Raw genomic sequence first — 19618 nt, forward strand, 5'->3', positions numbered from 1 at the left:
ATATTTCTAAATGACATGGGAGGCATAAGTGTATTATTGTGACCGTTAAAAAAATACATTCTTGAAGAATTACCTTAAATGGAGAAATTAAATCAGAGACTGAGAAAATGACAGGTGCACTCAAATATACTATAGACGGAATTCTTGATGTCAGAATTCTATTTTGGAAGGTTGCATTGTGTTGAACTTTCAGAGGAAAAAACAATATATTTCTTTGCCACTGCGGGAAAAAAGTAGCAAGAAATGAAACATTTTCATTTGCTGCGAGGAATGCCATGTATATTTTCATTAGGGAAGCAAAAAATAAAAACCCCTACAGCACCTGGTATTCCCAGGCAGTCTCCCAACCCAGTACTAATCAAGCCTCACCCTGCTTAGCTTCCGAGATCTGACGGGATCGGGCGCTGTCAAGGTAGTATGGCCGTAGGTGGAGATTGCTGTCTCATGATATCCTCTCATTCTTAAATCCATGAGCCTATATCTTGCTCCATGCATACACAGAGACTGAGAAAATGACAGGTGCACTCAAATGTACTATAGACGGAATTCTTGATGTCAGAATTCTATTTTGGAAGGTTGCATTGTGTTGAACTTTCAGAGGAAAAAACGATATATTTCTTTGCCACTGCGGGAAAAAAGTAGTAAAAAATGAAACATTTTCATTTGCTGCAAGGAATGCCATGTATATTTTCATTAGGGAAGCAAAAAATAAAAACACCCACAGCACCTGGTATTCCCAGGCAGTCTCCCAACCCAGTACTAATCAAGCCTCACCCTGCTTAGCTTCCGAGATCTGACGGGATCGGGCGCTTTCAAGGTAGTATGGCCGTAGGTGGAGATTGCTGTCTCATGATATCCTCTCATTCTTAAATCCATGAGCCTATATCTTGCTCCATGCATACACAGAGACTGAGAAAATGACAGGTGCACTCAAATGTACTATAGACGGAATTCTTGATGTCAGAATTCTATTTTGGAAGGTTGCATTGTGTTGAACTTTCAGAGGAAAAAACGATATATTTCTTTGCCACTGCGGGAAAAAAGTAGCAAGAAATGAAACATTTTCATTTGCTGCGAGGAATGCCATGTATATTTTCATTAGGGAAGCGAAAAATAAAAACCCCTACAGCACCTGGTATTCCGAGGCAGTCTCCCAACCCAGTACTAATCAAGCCTCACCCTGCTTAGCTTCCGAGATCTGACGGGATCGGGCGCTGTCAAGGTAGTATGGCCGTAGGTGGAGATTGCTGTCTCATGATATCCTCTCATTCTTAAATCCATGAGCCTATATCTTGCTCCATGCATACACAGAGACTGAGAAAATGACAGGTGCACTCAAATGTACTATAGACGGAATTCTTGATGTCAGAATTCTATTTTGGAAGGTTGCATTGTGTTGAACTTTCAGAGGAAAAAACGATATATTTCTTTGCCACTGCGGGAAAAAAGTAGCAAGAAATGAAACATTTTCATTTGCTGCGAGGAATGCCATGTATATTTTCATTAGGGAAGCGAAAAATAAAAACCCCTACAGCACCTGGTATTCCGAGGCAGTCTCCCAACCCAGTACTAATCAAGCCTCACCCTGCTTAGCTTCCGAGATCTGACGGGATCGGGCGCTGTCAAGGTAGTATGGCCGTAGGTGGAGATTGCTGTCTCATGATATCCTCTCATTCTTAAATCCATGAGCCTATATCTTGCTCCATGCATACACAGAGACTGAGAAAATGACAGGTGCACTCAAATGTACTATAGACGGAATTCTTGATGTCAGAATTCTATTTTGGAAGGTTGCATTGTGTTGAACTTTCTGAGGAAAAAACGATATATTTCTTTGCCACTGCGGGAAAAAAGTAGTAAAAAATGAAACATTTTCATTTGCTGCAAGGAATGCCATGTATATTTTCATTAGGGAAGCAAAAAATAAAAACACCCACAGCACCTGGTATTCCCAGGCAGTCTCCCAACCCAGTACTAATCAAGCCTCACCCTGCTTAGCTTCCGAGATCTGACGGGATCGGGCGCTTTCAAGGTAGTATGGCCGTAGGTGGAGATTGCTGTCTCATGATATCCTCTCATTCTTAAATCCATGAGCCTATATCTTGCTCCATGCATACACAGAGACTGAGAAAATGACAGGTGCACTCAAATGTACTATAGACGGAATTCTTGATGTCAGAATTCTATTTTGGAAGGTTGCATTGTGTTGAACTTTCAGAGGAAAAAACGATAGATTTCTTTGCCACTGCGGGAAAAAAGTAGTAAAAAATGAAACATTTTCATTTGCTGCAAGGAATGCCATGTATATTTTCATTAGGGAAGCAAAAAATAAAAACACCCACAGCACCTGGTATTCCCAGGCAGTCTCCCAACCCAGTACTAATCAAGCCTCACCCTGCTTAGCTTCCGAGATCTGACGGGATCGGGCGCTTTCAAGGTAGTATGGCCGTAGGTGGAGATTGCTGTCTCATGATATCCTCTCATTCTTAAATCCATGAGCCTATATCTTGCTCCATGCATACACAGAGACTGAGAAAATGACAGGTGCACTCAAATGTACTATAGACGGAATTCTTGATGTCAGAATTCTATTTTGGAAGGTTGCATTGTGTTGAACTTTCAGAGGAAAAAACGATATATTTCTTTGCCACTGCGGGAAAAAAGTAGCAAGAAATGAAACATTTTCATTTGCTGCGAGGAATGCCATGTATATTTTCATTAGGGAAGCGAAAAATAAAAACCCCTACAGCACCTGGTATTCCCAGGCAGTCTCCCAACCCAGTACTAATCAAGCCTCACCCTGCTTAGCTTCCGAGATCTGACGGGATCGGGCGCTGTCAAGGTAGTATGGCCGTAGGTGGAGATTGCTGTCTCATGATATCCTCTCATTCTTAAATCCATGAGCCTATATCTTGCTCCATGCATACACAGAGACTGAGAAAATGACAGGTGCACTCAAATGTACTATAGACGGAATTCTTGATGTCAGAATTCTATTTTGGAAGGTTGCATTGTGTTGAACTTTCTGAGGAAAAAACGATATATTTCTTTGCCACTGCGGGAAAAAAGTAGTAAAAAATGAAACATTTTCATTTGCTGCAAGGAATGCCATGTATATTTTCATTAGGGAAGCAAAAAATAAAAACACCCACAGCACCTGGTATTCCCAGGCAGTCTCCCAACCCAGTACTAATCAAGCCTCACCCTGCTTAGCTTCCGAGATCTGACGGGATCGGGCGCTTTCAAGGTAGTATGGCCGTAGGTGGAGATTGCTGTCTCATGATATCCTCTCATTCTTAAATCCATGAGCCTATATCTTGCTCCATGCATACACAGAGACTGAGAAAATGACAGGTGCACTCAAATGTACTATAGACGGAATTCTTGATGTCAGAATTCTATTTTGGAAGGTTGCATTGTGTTGAACTTTCAGAGGAAAAAACGATAGATTTCTTTGCCACTGCGGGAAAAAAGTAGTAAAAAATTTCAGAGGTGCCTATATTCAACCTCCTCCTGTTTGGATTTGAACTCACTATCTCTTCCAAGTATCAGCTTGGACACTGCACACCCCAACTCTGTGAGCCACAAGCTCACCATATAACATGCTGAGTGTTCTGAGGCCTGTATGATATATTTCTAAATGACATGGGAGGCATAAGTGTATTATTGTGACCGTTAAAAAAATACATTCTTGAAGAATTACCTTAAATGGAGAAATTAAATCAGAGACTGAGAAAATGACAGGTGCACTCAAATATACTATAGACGGAATTCTTGATGTCAGAATTCTATTTTGGAAGGTTGCATTGTGTTGAACTTTCAGAGGAAAAAACGATATATTTCTTTGCCACTGCGGGAAAAAAGTAGCAAGAAATGAAACATTTTCATTTGCTGCGAGGAATGCCATGTATATTTTCATTAGGGAAGCAAAAAATAAAAACCCCTACAGCACCTGGTATTCCCAGGCAGTCTCCCAACCCAGTACTAATCAAGCCTCACCCTGCTTAGCTTCCGAGATCTGACGGGATCGGGCGCTGTCAAGGTAGTATGGCCGTAGGTGGAGATTGCTGTCTCATGATATCCTCTCATTCTTAAATCCATGAGCCTATATCTTGCTCCATGCATACACAGAGACTGAGAAAATGACAGGTGCACTCAAATGTACTATAGACGGAATTCTTGATGTCAGAATTCTATTTTGGAAGGTTGCATTGTGTTGAACTTTCAGAGGAAAAAACGATATATTTCTTTGCCACTGCGGGAAAAAAGTAGTAAAAAATGAAACATTTTCATTTGCTGCAAGGAATGCCATGTATATTTTCATTAGGGAAGCAAAAAATAAAAACACCCACAGCACCTGGTATTCCCAGGCAGTCTCCCAACCCAGTACTAATCAAGCCTCACCCTGCTTAGCTTCCGAGATCTGACGGGATCGGGCGCTTTCAAGGTAGTATGGCCGTAGGTGGAGATTGCTGTCTCATGATATCCTCTCATTCTTAAATCCATGAGCCTATATCTTGCTCCATGCATACACAGAGACTGAGAAAATGACAGGTGCACTCAAATGTACTATAGACGGAATTCTTGATGTCAGAATTCTATTTTGGAAGGTTGCATTGTGTTGAACTTTCAGAGGAAAAAACGATATATTTCTTTGCCACTGCGGGAAAAAAGTAGCAAGAAATGAAACATTTTCATTTGCTGCGAGGAATGCCATGTATATTTTCATTAGGGAAGCGAAAAATAAAAACCCCTACAGCACCTGGTATTCCGAGGCAGTCTCCCAACCCAGTACTAATCAAGCCTCACCCTGCTTAGCTTCCGAGATCTGACGGGATCGGGCGCTGTCAAGGTAGTATGGCCGTAGGTGGAGATTGCTGTCTCATGATATCCTCTCATTCTTAAATCCATGAGCCTATATCTTGCTCCATGCATACACAGAGACTGAGAAAATGACAGGTGCACTCAAATGTACTATAGACGGAATTCTTGATGTCAGAATTCTATTTTGGAAGGTTGCATTGTGTTGAACTTTCAGAGGAAAAAACGATATATTTCTTTGCCACTGCGGGAAAAAAGTAGCAAGAAATGAAACATTTTCATTTGCTGCGAGGAATGCCATGTATATTTTCATTAGGGAAGCAAAAAATAAAAACCCCTACAGCACCTGGTATTCCCAGGCAGTCTCCCAACCCAGTACTAATCAAGCCTCACCCTGCTTAGCTTCCGAGATCTGACGGGATCGGGCGCTGTCAAGGTAGTATGGCCGTAGGTGGAGATTGCTGTCTCATGATATCCTCTCATTCTTAAATCCATGAGCCTATATCTTGCTCCATGCATACACAGAGACTGAGAAAATGACAGGTGCACTCAAATGTACTATAGACGGAATTCTTGATGTCAGAATTCTATTTTGGAAGGTTGCATTGTGTTGAACTTTCTGAGGAAAAAACGATATATTTCTTTGCCACTGCGGGAAAAAAGTAGTAAAAAATGAAACATTTTCATTTGCTGCAAGGAATGCCATGTATATTTTCATTAGGGAAGCAAAAAATAAAAACACCCACAGCACCTGGTATTCCCAGGCAGTCTCCCAACCCAGTACTAATCAAGCCTCACCCTGCTTAGCTTCCGAGATCTGACGGGATCGGGCGCTTTCAAGGTAGTATGGCCGTAGGTGGAGATTGCTGTCTCATGATATCCTCTCATTCTTAAATCCATGAGCCTATATCTTGCTCCATGCATACACAGAGACTGAGAAAATGACAGGTGCACTCAAATGTACTATAGACGGAATTCTTGATGTCAGAATTCTATTTTGGAAGGTTGCATTGTGTTGAACTTTCAGAGGAAAAAACGATATATTTCTTTGCCACTGCGGGAAAAAAGTAGCAAGAAATGAAACATTTTCATTTGCTGCGAGGAATGCCATGTATATTTTCATTAGGGAAGCGAAAAATAAAAACCCCTACAGCACCTGGTATTCCGAGGCAGTCTCCCAACCCAGTACTAATCAAGCCTCACCCTGCTTAGCTTCCGAGATCTGACGGGATCGGGCGCTGTCAAGGTAGTATGGCCGTAGGTGGAGATTGCTGTCTCATGATATCCTCTCATTCTTAAATCCATGAGCCTATATCTTGCTCCATGCATACACAGAGACTGAGAAAATGACAGGTGCACTCAAATGTACTATAGACGGAATTCTTGATGTCAGAATTCTATTTTGGAAGGTTGCATTGTGTTGAACTTTCAGAGGAAAAAACGATAGATTTCTTTGCCACTGCGGGAAAAAAGTAGCAAGAAATGAAACATTTTCATTTGCTGCGAGGAATGCCATGTATATTTTCATTAGGGAAGCGAAAAATAAAAACCCCTACAGCACCTGGTATTCCCAGGCAGTCTCCCAACCCAGTACTAATCAAGCCTCACCCTGCTTAGCTTCCGAGATCTGACGGGATCGGGCGCTGTCAAGGTAGTATGGCCGTAGGTGGAGGTTGCTGTCTCATGATATCCTCTCATTCTTAAATCCATGAGCCTATATCTTGCTCCATGCATACACAGAGACTGAGAAAATGACAGGTGCACTCAAATGTACTATAGACGGAATTCTTGATGTCAGAATTCTATTTTGGAAGGTTGCATTGTGTTGAACTTTCAGAGGAAAAAACGATAGATTTCTTTGCCACTGCGGGAAAAAAGTAGTAAAAAAATTTCAGAGGTGCCTATATTCAACCTCCTCCTGTTTGGATTTGAACTCACTATCTCTTCCAAGTATCAGCTTGAACACTGCACACCCCAACTCTGTGAGCCACAAGCTCACCATATAACATGCTGAGTGTTCTGAGGCCTGTATGATATATTTCTAAATGACATGGGAGGCATAAGTGTATTATTGTGACCGTTAAAAAAATACATTCTTGAAGAATTACCTTAAATGGAGAAATTAAATCAGAGACTGAGAAAATGACAGGTGCACTCAAATATACTATAGACGGAATTCTTGATGTCAGAATTCTATTTTGGAAGGTTGCATTGTGTTGAACTTTCAGAGGAAAAAACGATATATTTCTTTGCCACTGCGGGAAAAAAGTAGCAAGAAATGAAACATTTTCATTTGCTGCGAGGAATGCCATGTATATTTTCATTAGGGAAGCAAAAAATAAAAACCCCTACAGCACCTGGTATTCCCAGGCAGTCTCCCAACCCAGTACTAATCAAGCCTCACCCTGCTTAGCTTCCGAGATCTGACGGGATCGGGCGCTGTCAAGGTAGTATGGCCGTAGGTGGAGATTGCTGTCTCATGATATCCTCTCATTCTTAAATCCATGAGCCTATATCTTGCTCCATGCATACACAGAGACTGAGAAAATGACAGGTGCACTCAAATGTACTATAGACGGAATTCTTGATGTCAGAATTCTATTTTGGAAGGTTGCATTGTGTTGAACTTTCAGAGGAAAAAACGATATATTTCTTTGCCACTGCGGGAAAAAAGTAGTAAAAAATGAAACATTTTCATTTGCTGCAAGGAATGCCATGTATATTTTCATTAGGGAAGCAAAAAATAAAAACACCCACAGCACCTGGTATTCCCAGGCAGTCTCCCAACCCAGTACTAATCAAGCCTCACCCTGCTTAGCTTCCGAGATCTGACGGGATCGGGCGCTTTCAAGGTAGTATGGCCGTAGGTGGAGATTGCTGTCTCATGATATCCTCTCATTCTTAAATCCATGAGCCTATATCTTGCTCCATGCATACACAGAGACTGAGAAAATGACAGGTGCACTCAAATGTACTATAGACGGAATTCTTGATGTCAGAATTCTATTTTGGAAGGTTGCATTGTGTTGAACTTTCAGAGGAAAAAACGATATATTTCTTTGCCACTGCGGGAAAAAAGTAGCAAGAAATGAAACATTTTCATTTGCTGCGAGGAATGCCATGTATATTTTCATTAGGGAAGCGAAAAATAAAAACCCCTACAGCACCTGGTATTCCGAGGCAGTCTCCCAACCCAGTACTAATCAAGCCTCACCCTGCTTAGCTTCCGAGATCTGACGGGATCGGGCGCTGTCAAGGTAGTATGGCCGTAGGTGGAGATTGCTGTCTCATGATATCCTCTCATTCTTAAATCCATGAGCCTATATCTTGCTCCATGCATACACAGAGACTGAGAAAATGACAGGTGCACTCAAATGTACTATAGACGGAATTCTTGATGTCAGAATTCTATTTTGGAAGGTTGCATTGTGTTGAACTTTCAGAGGAAAAAACGATATATTTCTTTGCCACTGCGGGAAAAAAGTAGCAAGAAATGAAACATTTTCATTTGCTGCGAGGAATGCCATGTATATTTTCATTAGGGAAGCGAAAAATAAAAACCCCTACAGCACCTGGTATTCCGAGGCAGTCTCCCAACCCAGTACTAATCAAGCCTCACCCTGCTTAGCTTCCGAGATCTGACGGGATCGGGCGCTGTCAAGGTAGTATGGCCGTAGGTGGAGATTGCTGTCTCATGATATCCTCTCATTCTTAAATCCATGAGCCTATATCTTGCTCCATGCATACACAGAGACTGAGAAAATGACAGGTGCACTCAAATGTACTATAGACGGAATTCTTGATGTCAGAATTCTATTTTGGAAGGTTGCATTGTGTTGAACTTTCAGAGGAAAAAACGATATATTTCTTTGCCACTGCGGGAAAAAAGTAGCAAGAAATGAAACATTTTCATTTGCTGCGAGGAATGCCATGTATATTTTCATTAGGGAAGCGAAAAATAAAAACCCCTACAGCACCTGGTATTCCCAGGCAGTCTCCCAACCCAGTACTAATCAAGCCTCACCCTGCTTAGCTTCCGAGATCTGACGGGATCGGGCGCTTTCAAGGTAGTATGGCCGTAGGTGGAGATTGCTGTCTCATGATATCCTCTCATTCTTAAATCCATGAGCCTATATCTTGCTCCATGCATACACAGAGACTGAGAAAATGACAGGTGCACTCAAATGTACTATAGACGGAATTCTTGATGTCAGAATTCTATTTTGGAAGGTTGCATTGTGTTGAACTTTCTGAGGAAAAAACGATAGATTTCTTTGCCACTGCGGGAAAAAAGTAGTAAAAAATGAAACATTTTCATTTGCTGCGAGGAATGCCATGTATATTTTCATTAGGGAAGCGAAAAATAAAAACACCCACAGCACCTGGTATTCCCAGGCAGTCTCCCAACCCAGTACTAATCAAGCCTCACCCTGCTTAGCTTCCGAGATCTGACGGGATCGGGCGCTTTCAAGGTAGTATGGCCGTAGGTGGAGATTGCTGTCTCATGATATCCTCTCATTCTTAAATCCATGAGCCTATATCTTGCTCCATGCATACACAGAGACTGAGAAAATGACAGGTGCACTCAAATGTACTATAGACGGAATTCTTGATGTCAGAATTCTATTTTGGAAGGTTGCATTGTGTTGAACTTTCAGAGGAAAAAACGATATATTTCTTTGCCACTGCGGGAAAAAAGTAGCAAGAAATGAAACATTTTCATTTGCTGCGAGGAATGCCATGTATATTTTCATTAGGGAAGCGAAAAATAAAAACCCCTACAGCACCTGGTATTCCCAGGCAGTCTCCCAACCCAGTACTAATCAAGCCTCACCCTGCTTAGCTTCCGAGATCTGACGGGATCGGGCGCTGTCAAGGTAGTATGGCCGTAGGTGGAGATTGCTGTCTCATGATATCCTCTCATTCTTAAATCCATGAGCCTATATCTTGCTCCATGCATACACAGAGACTGAGAAAATGACAGGTGCACTCAAATGTACTATAGACGGAATTCTTGATGTCAGAATTCTATTTTGGAAGGTTGCATTGTGTTGAACTTTCAGAGGAAAAAACGATATATTTCTTTGCCACTGCGGGAAAAAAGTAGCAAGAAATGAAACATTTTCATTTGCTGCGAGGAATGCCATGTATATTTTCATTAGGGAAGCGAAAAATAAAAACCCCTACAGCACCTGGTATTCCCAGGCAGTCTCCCAACCCAGTACTAATCAAGCCTCACCCTGCTTAGCTTCCGAGATCTGACGGGATCGGGCGCTGTCAAGGTAGTATGGCCGTAGGTGGAGATTGCTGTCTCATGATATCCTCTCATTCTTAAATCCATGAGCCTATATCTTGCTCCATGCATACACAGAGACTGAGAAAATGACAGGTGCACTCAAATGTACTATAGACGGAATTCTTGATGTCAGAATTCTATTTTGGAAGGTTGCATTGTGTTGAACTTTCAGAGGAAAAAACGATATATTTCTTTGCCACTGCGGGAAAAAAGTAGCAAGAAATGAAACATTTTCATTTGCTGCGAGGAATGCCATGTATATTTTCATTAGGGAAGCGAAAAATAAAAACCCCTACAGCACCTGGTATTCCCAGGCAGTCTCCCAACCCAGTACTAATCAAGCCTCACCCTGCTTAGCTTCCGAGATCTGACGGGATCGGGCGCTGTCAAGGTAGTATGGCCGTAGGTGGAGATTGCTGTCTCATGATATCCTCTCATTCTTAAATCCATGAGCCTATATCTTGCTCCATGCATACACAGAGACTGAGAAAATGACAGGTGCACTCAAATGTACTATAGACGGAATTCTTGATGTCAGAATTCTATTTTGGAAGGTTGCATTGTGTTGAACTTTCAGAGGAAAAAACGATATATTTCTTTGCCACTGCGGGAAAAAAGTAGCAAGAAATGAAACATTTTCATTTGCTGCGAGGAATGCCATGTATATTTTCATTAGGGAAGCGAAAAATAAAAACCCCTACAGCACCTGGTATTCCCAGGCAGTCTCCCAACCCAGTACTAATCAAGCCTCACCCTGCTTAGCTTCCGAGATCTGACGGGATCGGGCGCTGTCAAGGTAGTATGGCCGTAGGTGGAGATTGCTGTCTCATGATATCCTCTCATTCTTAAATCCATGAGCCTATATCTTGCTCCATGCATACACAGAGACTGAGAAAATGACAGGTGCACTCAAATGTACTATAGACGGAATTCTTGATGTCAGAATTCTATTTTGGAAGGTTGCATTGTGTTGAACTTTCAGAGGAAAAAACGATATATTTCTTTGCCACTGCGGGAAAAAAGTAGCAAGAAATGAAACATTTTCATTTGCTGCGAGGAATGCCATGTATATTTTCATTAGGGAAGCGAAAAATAAAAACCCCTACAGCACCTGGTATTCCCAGGCAGTCTCCCAACCCAGTACTAATCAAGCCTCACCCTGCTTAGCTTCCGAGATCTGACGGGATCGGGCGCTGTCAAGGTAGTATGGCCGTAGGTGGAGATTGCTGTCTCATGATATCCTCTCATTCTTAAATCCATGAGCCTATATCTTGCTCCATGCATACACAGAGACTGAGAAAATGACAGGTGCACTCAAATGTACTATAGACGGAATTCTTGATGTCAGAATTCTATTTTGGAAGGTTGCATTGTGTTGAACTTTCAGAGGAAAAAACGATATATTTCTTTGCCACTGCGGGAAAAAAGTAGCAAGAAATGAAACATTTTCATTTGCTGCGAGGAATGCCATGTATATTTTCATTAGGGAAGCGAAAAATAAAAACCCCTACAGCACCTGGTATTCCCAGGCAGTCTCCCAACCCAGTACTAATCAAGCCTCACCCTGCTTAGCTTCCGAGATCTGACGGGATCGGGCGCTGTCAAGGTAGTATGGCCGTAGGTGGAGATTGCTGTCTCATGATATCCTCTCATTCTTAAATCCATGAGCCTATATCTTGCTCCATGCATACACAGAGACTGAGAAAATGACAGGTGCACTCAAATGTACTATAGACGGAATTCTTGATGTCAGAATTCTATTTTGGAAGGTTGCATTGTGTTGAACTTTCAGAGGAAAAAACGATATATTTCTTTGCCACTGCGGGAAAAAAGTAGCAAGAAATGAAACATTTTCATTTGCTGCGAGGAATGCCATGTATATTTTCATTAGGGAAGCGAAAAATAAAAACCCCTACAGCACCTGGTATTCCCAGGCAGTCTCCCAACCCAGTACTAATCAAGCCTCACCCTGCTTAGCTTCCGAGATCTGACGGGATCGGGCGCTTTCAAGGTAGTATGGCCGTAGGTGGAGATTGCTGTCTCATGATATCCTCTCATTCTTAAATCCATGAGCCTATATCTTGCTCCATGCATACACAGAGACTGAGAAAATGACAGGTGCACTCAAATGTACTATAGACGGAATTCTTGATGTCAGAATTCTATTTTGGAAGGTTGCATTGTGTTGAACTTTCTGAGGAAAAAACGATAGATTTCTTTGCCACTGCGGGAAAAAAGTAGTAAAAAATGAAACATTTTCATTTGCTGCAAGGAATGCCATGTATATTTTCATTAGGGAAGCAAAAAATAAAAACACCCACAGCACCTGGTATTCCCAGGCAGTCTCCCAACCCAGTACTAATCAAGCCTCACCCTGCTTAGCTTCCGAGATCTGACGGGATCGGGCGCTTTCAAGGTAGTATGGCCGTAGGTGGAGATTGCTGTCTCATGATATCCTCTCATTCTTAAATCCATGAGCCTATATCTTGCTCCATGCATACACAGAGACTGAGAAAATGACAGGTGCACTCAAATGTACTATAGACGGAATTCTTGATGTCAGAATTCTATTTTGGAAGGTTGCATTGTGTTGAACTTTCAGAGGAAAAAACGATATATTTCTTTGCCACTGCGGGAAAAAAGTAGCAAGAAATGAAACATTTTCATTTGCTGCGAGGAATGCCATGTATATTTTCATTAGGGAAGCGAAAAATAAAAACCCCTACAGCACCTGGTATTCCCAGGCAGTCTCCCAACCCAGTACTAATCAAGCCTCACCCTGCTTAGCTTCCGAGATCTGACGGGATCGGGCGCTGTCAAGGTAGTATGGCCGTAGGTGGAGATTGCTGTCTCATGATATCCTCTCATTCTTAAATCCATGAGCCTATATCTTGCTCCATGCATACACAGAGACTGAGAAAATGACAGGTGCACTCAAATGTACTATAGACGGAATTCTTGATGTCAGAATTCTATTTTGGAAGGTTGCATTGTGTTGAACTTTCAGAGGAAAAAACGATATATTTCTTTGCCACTGCGGGAAAAAAGTAGCAAGAAATGAAACATTTTCATTTGCTGCGAGGAATGCCATGTATATTTTCATTAGGGAAGCGAAAAATAAAAACCCCTACAGCACCTGGTATTCCCAGGCAGTCTCCCAACCCAGTACTAATCAAGCCTCACCCTGCTTAGCTTCCGAGATCTGACGGGATCGGGCGCTGTCAAGGTAGTATGGCCGTAGGTGGAGATTGCTGTCTCATGATATCCTCTCATTCTTAAATCCATGAGCCTATATCTTGCTCCATGCATACACAGAGACTGAGAAAATGACAGGTGCACTCAAATGTACTATAGACGGAATTCTTGATGTCAGAATTCTATTTTGGAAGGTTGCATTGTGTTGAACTTTCAGAGGAAAAAACGATATATTTCTTTGCCACTGCGGGAAAAAAGTAGCAAGAAATGAAACATTTTCATTTGCTGCGAGGAATGCCATGTATATTTTCATTAGGGAAGCGAAAAATAAAAACCCCTACAGCACCTGGTATTCCCAGGCAGTCTCCCAACCCAGTACTAATCAAGCCTCACCCTGCTTAGCTTCCGAGATCTGACGGGATCGGGCGCTGTCAAGGTAGTATGGCCGTAGGTGGAGATTGCTGTCTCATGATATCCTCTCATTCTTAAATCCATGAGCCTATATCTTGCTCCATGCATACACAGAGACTGAGAAAATGACAGGTGCACTCAAATGTACTATAGACGGAATTCTTGATGTCAGAATTCTATTTTGGAAGGTTGCATTGTGTTGAACTTTCAGAGGAAAAAACGATATATTTCTTTGCCACTGCGGGAAAAAAGTAGCAAGAAATGAAACATTTTCATTTGCTGCGAGGAATGCCATGTATATTTTCATTAGGGAAGCGAAAAATAAAAACCCCTACAGCACCTGGTATTCCCAGGCAGTCTCCCAACCCAGTACTAATCAAGCCTCACCCTGCTTAGCTTCCGAGATCTGACGGGATCGGGCGCTGTCAAGGTAGTATGGCCGTAGGTGGAGATTGCTGTCTCATGATATCCTCTCATTCTTAAATCCATGAGCCTATATCTTGCTCCATGCATACACAGAGACTGAGAAAATGACAGGTGCACTCAAATGTACTATAGACGGAATTCTTGATGTCAGAATTCTATTTTGGAAGGTTGCATTGTGTTGAACTTTCAGAGGAAAAAACGATAGATTTCTTTGCCACTGCGGGAAAAAAGTAGCAAGAAATGAAACATTTTCATTTGCTGCGAGGAATGCCATGTATATTTTCATTAGGGAAGCGAAAAATAAAAACCCCTACAGCACCTGGTATTCCCAGGCAGTCTCCCAACCCAGTACTAATCAAGCCTCACCCTGCTTAGCTTCCGAGATCTGACGGGATCGGGCGCTGTCAAGGTAGTATGGCCGTAGGTGGAGATTGCTGTCTCATGATATCCTCTCATTCTTAAATCCATGAGCCTATATCTTGCTCCATGCATACACAGAGACTGAGAAAATGACAGGTGCACTCAAATGTACTATAGACGGAATTCTTGATGTCAGAATTCTATTTTGGAAGGTTGCATTGTGTTGAACTTTCAGAGGAAAAAACGATAGATTTCTTTGCCACTGCGGGAAAAAAGTAGCAAGAAATGAAACATTTTCATTTGCTGCGAGGAATGCCATGTATATTTTCATTAGGGAAGCGAAAAATAAAAACCCCTACAGCACCTGGTATTCCGAGGCAGTCTCCCAACCCAGTACTAATCAAGCCTCACCCTGCTTAGCTTCCGAGATCTGACGGGATCGGGCGCTGTCAAGGTAGTATGGCCGTAGGTGGAGATTGCTGTCTCATGATATCCTCTCATTCTTAAATCCATGAGCCTATATCTTGCTCCATGCATACACAGAGACTGAGAAAATGACAGGTGCACTCAAATGTACTATAGACGGAATTCTTGATGTCAGAATTCTATTTTGGAAGGTTGCATTGTGTTGAACTTTCAGAGGAAAAAACGATATATTTCTTTGCCACTGCGGGAAAAAAGTAGCAAGAAATGAAACATTTTCATTTGCTGCGAGGAATGCCATGTATATTTTCATTAGGGAAGCGAAAAATAAAAACCCCTACAGCACCTGGTATTCCCAGGCAGTCTCCCAACCCAGTACTAATCAAGCCTCACCCTGCTTAGCTTCCGAGATCTGACGGGATCGGGCGCTTTCAAGGTAGTATGGCCGTAGGTGGAGATTGCTGTCTCATGATATCCTCTCATTCTTAAATCCATGAGCCTATATCTTGCTCCATGCATACACAGAGACTGAGAAAATGACAGGTGCACTCAAATGTACTATAGACGGAATTCTTGATGTCAGAATTCTATTTTGGAAGGTTGCATTGTGTTGAACTTTCTGAGGAAAAAACGATAGATTTCTTTGCCACTGCGGGAAAAAAGTAGTAAAAAATGAAACATTTTCATTTGCTGCGAGGAATGCCATGTATATTTTCATTAGGGAAGCGAAAAATAAAAACACCCACAGCACCTGGTATTCCCAGGCAGTCTCCCAACCCAGTACTAATCAAGCCTCACCCTGCTTAGCTTCCGAGATCTGACGGGATCGGGCGCTTTCAAGGTAGTATGGCCGTAGGTGGAGATTGCTGTCTCATGATATCCTCTCATTCTTAAATCCATGAGCCTATATCTTGCTCCATGCATACACAGAGACTGAGAAAATGACAGGTGCACTCAAATGTACTATAGACGGAATTCTTGATGTCAGAATTCTATTTTGGAAGGTTGCATTGTGTTGAACTTTCAGAGGAAAAAACGATATATTTCTTTGCCACTGCGGGAAAAAAGTAGCAAGAAATGAAACATTTTCATTTGCTGCGAGGAATGCCATGTATATTTTCATTAGGGAAGCGAAAAATAAAAACCCCTACAGCACCTGGTATTCCCAGGCAGTCTCCCAACCCAGTACTAATCAAGCCTCACCCTGCTTAGCTTCCGAGATCTGACGGGATCGGGCGCTGTCAAGGTAGTATGGCCGTAGGTGGAGATTGCTGTCTCATGATATCCTCTCATTCTTAAATCCATGAGCCTATATCTTGCTCCATGCATACACAGAGACTGAGAAAATGACAGGTGCACTCAAATGTACTATAGACGGAATTCTTGATGTCAGAATTCTATTTTGGAAGGTTGCATTGTGTTGAACTTTCAGAGGAAAAAACGATATATTTCTTTGCCACTGCGGGAAAAAAGTAGCAAGAAATGAAACATTTTCATTTGCTGCGAGGAATGCCATGTATATTTTCATTAGGGAAGCGAAAAATAAAAACCCCTACAGCACCTGGTATTCCCAGGCAGTCTCCCAACCCAGTACTAATCAAGCCTCACCCTGCTTAGCTTCCGAGATCTGACGGGATCGGGCGCTGTCAAGGTAGTATGGCCGTAGGTGGAGATTGCTGTCTCATGATATCCTCTCATTCTTAAATCCATGAGCCTATATCTTGCTCCATGCATACACAGAGACTGAGAAAATGACAGGTGCACTCAAATGTACTATAGACGGAATTCTTGATGTCAGAATTCTATTTTGGAAGGTTGCATTGTGTTGAACTTTCAGAGGAAAAAACGATATATTTCTTTGCCACTGCGGGAAAAAAGTAGCAAGAAATGAAACATTTTCATTTGCTGCGAGGAATGCCATGTATATTTTCATTAGGGAAGCGAAAAATAAAAACCCCTACAGCACCTGGTATTCCCAGGCAGTCTCCCAACCCAGTACTAATCAAGCCTCACCCTGCTTAGCTTCCGAGATCTGACGGGATCGGGCGCTGTCAAGGTAGTATGGCCGTAGGTGGAGATTGCTGTCTCATGATATCCTCTCATTCTTAAATCCATGAGCCTATATCTTGCTCCATGCATACACAGAGACTGAGAAAATGACAGGTGCACTCAAATGTACTATAGACGGAATTCTTGATGTCAGAATTCTATTTTGGAAGGTTGCATTGTGTTGAACTTTCAGAGGAAAAAACGATATATTTCTTTGCCACTGCGGGAAAAAAGTAGCAAGAAATGAAACATTTTCATTTGCTGCGAGGAATGCCATGTATATTTTCATTAGGGAAGCGAAAAATAAAAACCCCTACAGCACCTGGTATTCCCAGGCAGTCTCCCAACCCAGTACTAATCAAGCCTCACCCTGCTTAGCTTCCGAGATCTGACGGGATCGGGCGCTGTCAAGGTAGTATGGCCGTAGGTGGAGATTGCTGTCTCATGATATCCTCTCATTCTTAAATCCATGAGCCTATATCTTGCTCCATGCATACACAGAGACTGAGAAAATGACAGGTGCACTCAAATGTACTATAGACGGAATTCTTGATGTCAGAATTCTATTTTGGAAGGTTGCATTGTGTTGAACTTTCAGAGGAAAAAACGATATATTTCTTTGCCACTGCGGGAAAAAAGTAGCAAGAAATGAAACATTTTCATTTGCTGCGAGGAATGCCATGTATATTTTCATTAGGGAAGCGAAAAATAAAAACCCCTACAGCACCTGGTATTCCCAGGCAGTCTCCCAACCCAGTACTAATCAAGCCTCACCCTGCTTAGCTTCCGAGATCTGACGGGATCGGGCGCTGTCAAGGTAGTATGGCCGTAGGTGGAGATTGCTGTCTCATGATATCCTCTCATTCTTAAATCCATGAGCCTATATCTTGCTCCATGCATACACAGAGACTGAGAAAATGACAGGTGCACTCAAATGTACTATAGACGGAATTCTTGATGTCAGAATTCTATTTTGGAAGGTTGCATTGTGTTGAACTTTCAGAGGAAAAAACGATATATTTCTTTGCCACTGCGGGAAAAAAGTAGCAAGAAATGAAACATTTTCATTTGCTGCGAGGAATGCCATGTATATTTTCATTAGGGAAGCGAAAAATAAAAACCCCTACAGCACCTGGTATTCCCAGGCAGTCTCCCAACCCAGTACTAATCAAGCCTCACCCTGCTTAGCTTCCGAGATCTGACGGGATCGGGCGCTGTCAAGGTAGTATGGCCGTAGGTGGAGATTGCTGTCTCATGATATCCTCTCATTCTTAAATCCATGAGCCTATATCTTGCTCCATGCATACACAGAGACTGAGAAAATGACAGGTGCACTCAAATGTACTATAGACGGAATTCTTGATGTCAGAATTCTATTTTGGAAGGTTGCATTGTGTTGAACTTTCAGAGGAAAAAACGATATATTTCTTTGCCACTGCGGGAAAAAAGTAGCAAGAAATTAAACATTTTCATTTGCTGCGAGGAATGCCATGTATATTTTCATTAGGGAAGCGAAAAATAAAAACCCCTACAGCACCTGGTATTCCCAGGCAGTCTCCCAACCCAGTACTAATCAAGCCTCACCCTGCTTAGCTTCCGAGATCTGACGGGATCGGGCGCTTTCAAGGTAGTATGGCCGTAGGTGGAGATTGCTGTCTCATGATATCCTCTCATTCTTAAATCCATGAGCCTATATCTTGCTCCATGCATACACAGAGACTGAGAAAATGACAGGTGCACTCAAATGTACTATAGACGGAATTCTTGATGTCAGAATTCTATTTTGGAAGGTTGCATTGTGTTGAACTTTCTGAGGAAAAAACGATAGATTTCTTTGCCACTGCGGGAAAAAAGTAGTAAAAAATGAAACATTTTCATTTGCTGCAAGGAATGCCATGTATATTTTCATTAGGGAAGCAAAAAATAAAAACACCCACAGCACCTGGTATTCCCAGGCAGTCTCCCAACCCAGTACTAATCAAGCCTCACCCTGCTTAGCTTCCGAGATCTGACGGGATCGGGCGCTTTCAAGGTAGTATGGCCGTAGGTGGAGATTGCTGTCTCATGATATCCTCTCATTCTTAAATCCATGAGCCTATATCTTGCTCCATGCATACACAGAGACTGAGAAAATGACAGGTGCACTCAAATGTACTATAGACGGAATTCTTGATGTCAGAATTCTATTTTGGAAGGTTGCATTGTGTTGAACTTTCAGAGGAAAAAACGATATATTTCTTTGCCACTGCGGGAAAAAAGTAGCAAGAAATGAAACATTTTCATTTGCTGCGAGGAATGCCATGTATATTTTCATTAGGGAAGCGAAAAATAAAAACCCCTACAGCACCTGGTATTCCCAGGCAGTCTCCCAACCCAGTACTAATCAAGCCTCACCCTGCTTAGCTTCCGAGATCTGACGGGATCGGGCGCTGTCAAGGTAGTATGGCCGTAGGTGGAGATTGCTGTCTCATGATATCCTCTCATTCTTAAATCCATGAGCCTATATCTTGCTCCATGCATACACAGAGACTGAGAAAATGACAGGTGCACTCAAATGTACTATAGACGGAATTCTTGATGTCAGAATTCTATTTTGGAAGGTTGCATTGTGTTGAACTTTCAGAGGAAAAAACGATA

The 19618-nt window shown here is 42.1% G+C and overlaps 46 non-coding genes across 46 annotated transcripts; all 46 read right to left on the reverse strand.

Annotated features, from left to right (window-relative positions):
• Positions 1-310: 310 nt before the first annotated feature.
• On the reverse strand, positions 311-429 carry LOC142480071 (5S ribosomal RNA). Its single transcript, XR_012794731.1, has one exon. It is a non-coding gene; the product is annotated as a 5S ribosomal RNA (ribosomal RNA).
• Positions 430-715: 286 nt separating this feature from the next.
• On the reverse strand, positions 716-834 carry LOC142480693 (5S ribosomal RNA). The gene has a single exon (XR_012795186.1). It is a non-coding gene; the product is annotated as a 5S ribosomal RNA (ribosomal RNA).
• A 286-nt stretch (positions 835-1120) lies between these two features.
• LOC142480311 (5S ribosomal RNA) lies at positions 1121-1239 on the reverse strand. The gene has a single exon (XR_012794961.1). It is a non-coding gene; the product is annotated as a 5S ribosomal RNA (ribosomal RNA).
• A 286-nt stretch (positions 1240-1525) lies between these two features.
• On the reverse strand, positions 1526-1644 carry LOC142480313 (5S ribosomal RNA). Its single transcript, XR_012794963.1, has one exon. It is a non-coding gene; the product is annotated as a 5S ribosomal RNA (ribosomal RNA).
• A 286-nt stretch (positions 1645-1930) lies between these two features.
• Positions 1931-2049, reverse strand: LOC142480694 (5S ribosomal RNA). Its single transcript, XR_012795187.1, has one exon. It is a non-coding gene; the product is annotated as a 5S ribosomal RNA (ribosomal RNA).
• A 286-nt stretch (positions 2050-2335) lies between these two features.
• Positions 2336-2454, reverse strand: LOC142480695 (5S ribosomal RNA). Its single transcript, XR_012795188.1, has one exon. It is a non-coding gene; the product is annotated as a 5S ribosomal RNA (ribosomal RNA).
• A 286-nt stretch (positions 2455-2740) lies between these two features.
• LOC142480072 (5S ribosomal RNA) lies at positions 2741-2859 on the reverse strand. Its single transcript, XR_012794732.1, has one exon. It is a non-coding gene; the product is annotated as a 5S ribosomal RNA (ribosomal RNA).
• A 286-nt stretch (positions 2860-3145) lies between these two features.
• On the reverse strand, positions 3146-3264 carry LOC142480696 (5S ribosomal RNA). The gene has a single exon (XR_012795189.1). It is a non-coding gene; the product is annotated as a 5S ribosomal RNA (ribosomal RNA).
• Positions 3265-3940: 676 nt separating this feature from the next.
• Positions 3941-4059, reverse strand: LOC142480073 (5S ribosomal RNA). Its single transcript, XR_012794733.1, has one exon. It is a non-coding gene; the product is annotated as a 5S ribosomal RNA (ribosomal RNA).
• A 286-nt stretch (positions 4060-4345) lies between these two features.
• LOC142480697 (5S ribosomal RNA) lies at positions 4346-4464 on the reverse strand. Its single transcript, XR_012795190.1, has one exon. It is a non-coding gene; the product is annotated as a 5S ribosomal RNA (ribosomal RNA).
• Positions 4465-4750: 286 nt separating this feature from the next.
• Positions 4751-4869, reverse strand: LOC142480314 (5S ribosomal RNA). Its single transcript, XR_012794964.1, has one exon. It is a non-coding gene; the product is annotated as a 5S ribosomal RNA (ribosomal RNA).
• Positions 4870-5155: 286 nt separating this feature from the next.
• LOC142480074 (5S ribosomal RNA) lies at positions 5156-5274 on the reverse strand. The gene has a single exon (XR_012794734.1). It is a non-coding gene; the product is annotated as a 5S ribosomal RNA (ribosomal RNA).
• Positions 5275-5560: 286 nt separating this feature from the next.
• Positions 5561-5679, reverse strand: LOC142480698 (5S ribosomal RNA). Its single transcript, XR_012795191.1, has one exon. It is a non-coding gene; the product is annotated as a 5S ribosomal RNA (ribosomal RNA).
• A 286-nt stretch (positions 5680-5965) lies between these two features.
• LOC142480315 (5S ribosomal RNA) lies at positions 5966-6084 on the reverse strand. Its single transcript, XR_012794965.1, has one exon. It is a non-coding gene; the product is annotated as a 5S ribosomal RNA (ribosomal RNA).
• A 286-nt stretch (positions 6085-6370) lies between these two features.
• Positions 6371-6489, reverse strand: LOC142480075 (5S ribosomal RNA). Its single transcript, XR_012794735.1, has one exon. It is a non-coding gene; the product is annotated as a 5S ribosomal RNA (ribosomal RNA).
• A 677-nt stretch (positions 6490-7166) lies between these two features.
• Positions 7167-7285, reverse strand: LOC142480076 (5S ribosomal RNA). Its single transcript, XR_012794736.1, has one exon. It is a non-coding gene; the product is annotated as a 5S ribosomal RNA (ribosomal RNA).
• A 286-nt stretch (positions 7286-7571) lies between these two features.
• LOC142480700 (5S ribosomal RNA) lies at positions 7572-7690 on the reverse strand. Its single transcript, XR_012795192.1, has one exon. It is a non-coding gene; the product is annotated as a 5S ribosomal RNA (ribosomal RNA).
• Positions 7691-7976: 286 nt separating this feature from the next.
• LOC142480316 (5S ribosomal RNA) lies at positions 7977-8095 on the reverse strand. The gene has a single exon (XR_012794966.1). It is a non-coding gene; the product is annotated as a 5S ribosomal RNA (ribosomal RNA).
• A 286-nt stretch (positions 8096-8381) lies between these two features.
• Positions 8382-8500, reverse strand: LOC142480317 (5S ribosomal RNA). The gene has a single exon (XR_012794967.1). It is a non-coding gene; the product is annotated as a 5S ribosomal RNA (ribosomal RNA).
• A 286-nt stretch (positions 8501-8786) lies between these two features.
• On the reverse strand, positions 8787-8905 carry LOC142480990 (5S ribosomal RNA). Its single transcript, XR_012795469.1, has one exon. It is a non-coding gene; the product is annotated as a 5S ribosomal RNA (ribosomal RNA).
• Positions 8906-9191: 286 nt separating this feature from the next.
• Positions 9192-9310, reverse strand: LOC142480701 (5S ribosomal RNA). Its single transcript, XR_012795193.1, has one exon. It is a non-coding gene; the product is annotated as a 5S ribosomal RNA (ribosomal RNA).
• A 286-nt stretch (positions 9311-9596) lies between these two features.
• Positions 9597-9715, reverse strand: LOC142480077 (5S ribosomal RNA). The gene has a single exon (XR_012794737.1). It is a non-coding gene; the product is annotated as a 5S ribosomal RNA (ribosomal RNA).
• A 286-nt stretch (positions 9716-10001) lies between these two features.
• LOC142480078 (5S ribosomal RNA) lies at positions 10002-10120 on the reverse strand. Its single transcript, XR_012794738.1, has one exon. It is a non-coding gene; the product is annotated as a 5S ribosomal RNA (ribosomal RNA).
• A 286-nt stretch (positions 10121-10406) lies between these two features.
• Positions 10407-10525, reverse strand: LOC142480080 (5S ribosomal RNA). Its single transcript, XR_012794740.1, has one exon. It is a non-coding gene; the product is annotated as a 5S ribosomal RNA (ribosomal RNA).
• A 286-nt stretch (positions 10526-10811) lies between these two features.
• Positions 10812-10930, reverse strand: LOC142480081 (5S ribosomal RNA). The gene has a single exon (XR_012794741.1). It is a non-coding gene; the product is annotated as a 5S ribosomal RNA (ribosomal RNA).
• A 286-nt stretch (positions 10931-11216) lies between these two features.
• LOC142480082 (5S ribosomal RNA) lies at positions 11217-11335 on the reverse strand. The gene has a single exon (XR_012794742.1). It is a non-coding gene; the product is annotated as a 5S ribosomal RNA (ribosomal RNA).
• A 286-nt stretch (positions 11336-11621) lies between these two features.
• Positions 11622-11740, reverse strand: LOC142480083 (5S ribosomal RNA). Its single transcript, XR_012794743.1, has one exon. It is a non-coding gene; the product is annotated as a 5S ribosomal RNA (ribosomal RNA).
• A 286-nt stretch (positions 11741-12026) lies between these two features.
• LOC142480991 (5S ribosomal RNA) lies at positions 12027-12145 on the reverse strand. Its single transcript, XR_012795470.1, has one exon. It is a non-coding gene; the product is annotated as a 5S ribosomal RNA (ribosomal RNA).
• A 286-nt stretch (positions 12146-12431) lies between these two features.
• LOC142480703 (5S ribosomal RNA) lies at positions 12432-12550 on the reverse strand. Its single transcript, XR_012795195.1, has one exon. It is a non-coding gene; the product is annotated as a 5S ribosomal RNA (ribosomal RNA).
• A 286-nt stretch (positions 12551-12836) lies between these two features.
• Positions 12837-12955, reverse strand: LOC142480084 (5S ribosomal RNA). Its single transcript, XR_012794744.1, has one exon. It is a non-coding gene; the product is annotated as a 5S ribosomal RNA (ribosomal RNA).
• A 286-nt stretch (positions 12956-13241) lies between these two features.
• On the reverse strand, positions 13242-13360 carry LOC142480085 (5S ribosomal RNA). The gene has a single exon (XR_012794745.1). It is a non-coding gene; the product is annotated as a 5S ribosomal RNA (ribosomal RNA).
• Positions 13361-13646: 286 nt separating this feature from the next.
• Positions 13647-13765, reverse strand: LOC142480086 (5S ribosomal RNA). Its single transcript, XR_012794746.1, has one exon. It is a non-coding gene; the product is annotated as a 5S ribosomal RNA (ribosomal RNA).
• Positions 13766-14051: 286 nt separating this feature from the next.
• On the reverse strand, positions 14052-14170 carry LOC142480087 (5S ribosomal RNA). Its single transcript, XR_012794747.1, has one exon. It is a non-coding gene; the product is annotated as a 5S ribosomal RNA (ribosomal RNA).
• A 286-nt stretch (positions 14171-14456) lies between these two features.
• Positions 14457-14575, reverse strand: LOC142480088 (5S ribosomal RNA). Its single transcript, XR_012794748.1, has one exon. It is a non-coding gene; the product is annotated as a 5S ribosomal RNA (ribosomal RNA).
• Positions 14576-14861: 286 nt separating this feature from the next.
• On the reverse strand, positions 14862-14980 carry LOC142480318 (5S ribosomal RNA). Its single transcript, XR_012794968.1, has one exon. It is a non-coding gene; the product is annotated as a 5S ribosomal RNA (ribosomal RNA).
• Positions 14981-15266: 286 nt separating this feature from the next.
• On the reverse strand, positions 15267-15385 carry LOC142480992 (5S ribosomal RNA). The gene has a single exon (XR_012795471.1). It is a non-coding gene; the product is annotated as a 5S ribosomal RNA (ribosomal RNA).
• Positions 15386-15671: 286 nt separating this feature from the next.
• Positions 15672-15790, reverse strand: LOC142480704 (5S ribosomal RNA). Its single transcript, XR_012795196.1, has one exon. It is a non-coding gene; the product is annotated as a 5S ribosomal RNA (ribosomal RNA).
• A 286-nt stretch (positions 15791-16076) lies between these two features.
• Positions 16077-16195, reverse strand: LOC142480089 (5S ribosomal RNA). Its single transcript, XR_012794749.1, has one exon. It is a non-coding gene; the product is annotated as a 5S ribosomal RNA (ribosomal RNA).
• A 286-nt stretch (positions 16196-16481) lies between these two features.
• Positions 16482-16600, reverse strand: LOC142480091 (5S ribosomal RNA). The gene has a single exon (XR_012794751.1). It is a non-coding gene; the product is annotated as a 5S ribosomal RNA (ribosomal RNA).
• A 286-nt stretch (positions 16601-16886) lies between these two features.
• LOC142480092 (5S ribosomal RNA) lies at positions 16887-17005 on the reverse strand. Its single transcript, XR_012794752.1, has one exon. It is a non-coding gene; the product is annotated as a 5S ribosomal RNA (ribosomal RNA).
• Positions 17006-17291: 286 nt separating this feature from the next.
• Positions 17292-17410, reverse strand: LOC142480093 (5S ribosomal RNA). The gene has a single exon (XR_012794753.1). It is a non-coding gene; the product is annotated as a 5S ribosomal RNA (ribosomal RNA).
• A 286-nt stretch (positions 17411-17696) lies between these two features.
• LOC142480094 (5S ribosomal RNA) lies at positions 17697-17815 on the reverse strand. The gene has a single exon (XR_012794754.1). It is a non-coding gene; the product is annotated as a 5S ribosomal RNA (ribosomal RNA).
• A 286-nt stretch (positions 17816-18101) lies between these two features.
• LOC142480095 (5S ribosomal RNA) lies at positions 18102-18220 on the reverse strand. Its single transcript, XR_012794755.1, has one exon. It is a non-coding gene; the product is annotated as a 5S ribosomal RNA (ribosomal RNA).
• A 286-nt stretch (positions 18221-18506) lies between these two features.
• On the reverse strand, positions 18507-18625 carry LOC142480993 (5S ribosomal RNA). Its single transcript, XR_012795472.1, has one exon. It is a non-coding gene; the product is annotated as a 5S ribosomal RNA (ribosomal RNA).
• Positions 18626-18911: 286 nt separating this feature from the next.
• On the reverse strand, positions 18912-19030 carry LOC142480705 (5S ribosomal RNA). Its single transcript, XR_012795197.1, has one exon. It is a non-coding gene; the product is annotated as a 5S ribosomal RNA (ribosomal RNA).
• Positions 19031-19316: 286 nt separating this feature from the next.
• On the reverse strand, positions 19317-19435 carry LOC142480096 (5S ribosomal RNA). The gene has a single exon (XR_012794756.1). It is a non-coding gene; the product is annotated as a 5S ribosomal RNA (ribosomal RNA).
• Between the last annotated feature and the right edge of the window lie 183 nt (positions 19436-19618).

The sequence above is a fragment of the Ascaphus truei genome, unplaced genomic scaffold (assembly GCF_040206685.1).
Source record: "Ascaphus truei isolate aAscTru1 unplaced genomic scaffold, aAscTru1.hap1 HAP1_SCAFFOLD_242, whole genome shotgun sequence".
In the NCBI taxonomy this organism is placed as follows: domain Eukaryota; kingdom Metazoa; phylum Chordata; class Amphibia; order Anura; family Ascaphidae; genus Ascaphus; species Ascaphus truei.